The 4,460-nt window shown below is 40.6% G+C and overlaps 1 protein-coding gene across 4 annotated transcripts in view; it reads right to left on the bottom strand.

The window, feature by feature from the left end:
- The window catches only part of Crebrf (CREB3 regulatory factor), a 74,789-nt gene that overhangs the window by 6,245 nt on the left and 64,084 nt on the right, over positions 1–4,460 (bottom strand). The window lies entirely within an intron of this gene.

Genomic DNA, 4,460 nt, shown 5'->3' with positions numbered 1-4,460 from the left:
AGACCAGCCTGGTCTACAGAGCTAGTTCCAGGACAGGCTCCAAAGCCACAGAGAAACCCTGTCTCGAAAAAAAGAAAAGAAAAAGAAAACGGAGTAGGAATAGAAAACACTAATTTAATCACTGATTAATATGCATACAACAAGTTATAAAGATATCAAGGCCACCTCAACTATTCAGTCAAACTCAGGATGACCACTAATAGGACAAACTCACACCATGCTCTTGACTAACGGAATGAGAAAGATATGTAAATTCTTGCCAAAAATTTAACTCTTAGGCTCAGTCAGTGAATCACTTACTGCACAACCATGAGGACCTGAGTTAGATTGCAACCATGTAAAAAGTTGAGTGGGCTTGGTGGCATGTGTTTGTATATCCCAGAGCTGCAGAGTGGAGACAGGGGGATTCCTGTAGCTTGTTAGCCACCCAGCTTAGCCTAATTCGTGAAACCAGACCCCAGTGAGAAAAAAACAAGGTGGATGACTCCTAAGGAAGATATCTGAGGCTGACCTTTGGCTTCCACACAGGCCCCCACAATATATGCATGTGTACTTGCATATGTATACACCTAAACACACACACATTTCACTTCACTTTACAAGAAGAAACAGATAAATCCAAATGTTGGGACACTTAAGAGAACCAATTACTGAATTTTCATTTAAAAAGAAAAAGATCTGAGAAATTATAGAGACAAAAGGAGATTAATTAAATCCAGTAATATACTCCCAAACAGAACACACACACAATGTAAAGGATATAACTAAACAGGCAGAGACATGTAAGCTTGAGGACAATATTGGAGATCACAGCAGTGCTCATACATCTAGATATACTGCTGGTACTGTGGCTAATAAGACATACTTGCTGCATGTAGTGGCACACACGTTTAATCTCAGCACCTATCAGAGGCCAGCCTGGTCTACATAACAAGTTCCAGGACAGTCAGGTATTCTAGACCTGTCTCAAAAACAAAGCAAAACAAAACTCCTTGTTTTTTTCTTTTTTTAAAGAGATGCATGCTGAAATAGAAATAAAGAATCATGATACTTACAAGTTAGCTCCAAACATTCCCCCAAATACACATGTATACAGGAGAAGAAATAAAACAAATAGAGTAAAATCTCAGCTATTGGCGAAATGAGGTCAGTAAAATACAGGCATACACTGTACTACTACTCTTCTACTGTAGGATTCAAATCCTAAATGCAAATGAATATCTAGTAGTACTAACTCCTATTCAGAAACCCAACATTTAAAAACAAAAACAACACAGGAGGTGAAACTCAAAACACATTATGAGAGCGTTTCTCAGTTTTATTCAGAATATACACAGACCCACAGGCAAAGAGAAAGACAACATAAAAAGGGGATGGTGACCTGAATAGATGCCTACAAAATATCAAATTGTAATAATATATTTGGCAGTTAAGAAAATCTCAACAAGTAATAATACTAGCAATAAACCAGAAGATCTAGTAAAAACAAAGTATTTCCTATCTCTGGGGGAATTTTATTTAACTCTATTTTGAGACAGGGTCTTGTGTAGCACAGGCTGCACTGAACTCTCAATGTAGCTAAGGATGACCTTGAACTTTCTGATCCATCTTGTCTCCACCTTTCTCTCTACCATGCACCTTCCAGGAGGTAAATACCATGATGGGGTAATTCTGTGATGGTAACAGTTGCTTAGAGGTAACCAATGTTCCTGCAAGCAACCCCTAACTTGTTCTCTTTAAGCCAGATAAACTTATTGGTTTACCAAGATGGATGTGTGGGGAATCATTACTTTGCTCTGTTGTTGGAGTCCTTCTAGCATAAACAGATGTTAGTTCACATCTCTCCAGGGAAAATGCACACAATATATAACCAACTGATTTAAGAAATAATGAACAGCACAACACACACACACACACACACACACACACACACACACACACACACACACACCCCTATATATGTGCATATGAACAAAAAGGGAGCACCTACCATGGGGAGACTACTACTTTTGCTCAAATTTAGTAAATTTAAGGTTCTGGAGGAAGAGAATTTTTTAGGACTATATAAATGATCAAACTGACTCAGAAGGGGCTGCAATGTACAGCTTTCCATAAAAAATGTACAAGATTTCTAGAAGAAAGTGTCATTAGCAGAACAGCTTCTCCAAGTGTTCTAAGCAAAGGATTAATTAATACAAAGAATTGTACTGGTACTACAAGAACTGGAAATGAAACTGACAAGAGATGGAGGAAGTATGTGAAAGAACAAGGTGGACCAAACAAAACAGCACAAGAAACTGTAGAAAGCAAGCTGCCATGAACTAAGAAGGGAGGCCTCCATGAAGTCAGAAAAGCTCGTCTGAACCAAGTCAAATGGACACTGAAAAGTTGTTGCCTGTATACAATAAAATTTATCCAGTTATAAAGAAAACTGAAATCATGATAACCTTAGAAAAATGAATATTAAACGAGGTAATTCAGAAAGCCAAAGTCTCATGATCTAATGTCAATCCTAGTTTTTATGTCTCTATGGATGTATGGGAGTGGAGGTGAGGGGAGGTTCAGGCTATGAAATGGAGAGAAGGAAAAGAGGGGTTCAGGATGTGAGGGAGGACAACAGGACACAAATAACATGAAAACGGAAAAGTAGCCATGGGCAGAAAATAAAAGGGGAATAGGAAAGAAGAGAGGAAAAGAATCAAGAAGAACAAATTTGTTAGAAAATGCCCCTTAGCACTGCTTTCAAAGGAGGAGAACGTGAGGAAATGGGATGCTCAAGAAGGGGAAGGACAGAGAGGGAGAGTAAGGAAAGAGATATCTTGACTGAGGGAGCCAAAGGGCTGGTGTGAAACATGGCACCAGGGAAATTCCCAAGAACCCACAAGGATGGCCCCAGTTAAGACTCTAAGCAACAATGGAGAGGACGTCTAAACTGTCCTTGCCCTGTAATCAAATTGATGACTACCTTAACTGTCATCATAGCTCCTTCAACTAGCAACTTATGGAAGCAGATACATAGATCTACAGCAAAGCACTGGGCCAAGGTACCAGAGACTAGTACAAGAGAGGGAGGAGCAATAATATGAGCAAAGGGGTCAAGACCATGATGGTGATGCCCATAGAAACAGCTGACCTGAGCTACTGAGAGCTCCCTGACTCTGGACTGATAGCAGGGGACCAACCTAGGCCCAATGAATGTGGGCAACAGTTGTGAGGCTTGAGCAGTCTGTGGGGCCACTGTCAGTGGGACCAGGATTTATCTCTAGTGTTTGAACTAGCATCTTGGAATACATTTCTTTGGAGGGACACCCTGCTCAGCCTAGATATATGGGGAGAGGGCCTTGGTCTTGCTTCAAAGTGAAGTGCCACACTTGGCTGACTCCCGATAGGAAGCCTTACCCTTTCTAAGGAATGGATGGTGGGGTGGAGGAATAAGAGTGAGGTAGGAGGAGGGGAGGTAATGGAAATGGGAATAGCTATGTAAAATGAGAAAAGATTGCATTAAAAAAATTCTTAATAAAAAATACCCATACACATAAAAATAGAATAGAAAGCAAATTGAAAAAAAAATGGCCTAACAAAACCTAGTATGTTTTTTGTGCTAATTAATTTTTAAATAAATTTTCAGGAAGAAAGGCAACAGGCCGGGCGGTGGTGGGGCATGCCTTTAATCCCAGCACTTGAGAGGCAGAGGCAGGCGGATCTCTGGGAGTTCGAGGCCAGCCTGGTCTACAAGAGCTAGTTCCGGGACAAGCACCAAAGCTACAGGAAAATCCTGTCTCGAAAAACAAAACAAAACAAAACAAAAAGCAACAGAATAGTACCAAGAATAAATGCCATTGTCTCAGGATTAGTGTATAAGCGCTGGAGAGATGGCTCAGCAGTTAAGCGTACTGACTGCTCTTCTGTAGGACCCCCGATTTAGGTCCTAGGATCACAAGGAAGTTCACACCATCTGTAACCCCAATTCCAGGGGGGCCCTCTTCTGAAGGTAACAGGTACTCATGTGATAAACAGATATACAAAAAGGCAAAATACTCATACACATAAACAAATCTTTTAAAAAGATTAGCATATGAAAGAAAACAACAGCAGAGAAAAAGATTGGAATGCCACCCCATCACTACTCCCCCATGGGCTACATGTGAGGAAAAGAACATGTGAGAGAAAAACTCATGTCATGCAAATGTGGTACACAGTGGGCACTACATAAATGACTCATAAAAGGCTACATCTATAAAATCAATAAAAAGAAAAAAAAGAAAGGCTACGTCTATCCTCAAAAGTGACTAAACTTTTTTTCTGTCCACATCTCTGTTCTGGACCTAAGAACCTAGCAAGTCTAGAGGGTGCCTAAAATACCATGAAAGAGTTGTTTTAAGAAAAGAGGAGCCGGGCGATGGTGGCGCACGCCTTTAATCCCAGCACTCGGGAGGCAGAGGCAGGTGGATCTCTATGAG

Source organism: Microtus ochrogaster, chromosome 7 (genome assembly GCF_000317375.1).
Source record: "Microtus ochrogaster isolate Prairie Vole_2 chromosome 7, MicOch1.0, whole genome shotgun sequence".
In the NCBI taxonomy this organism is placed as follows: Eukaryota; Metazoa; Chordata; class Mammalia; order Rodentia; family Cricetidae; genus Microtus; species Microtus ochrogaster.
Note: the sequence above shows the minus strand (reverse complement) of the source record. Positions and strands in the feature narration are given on the sequence as shown.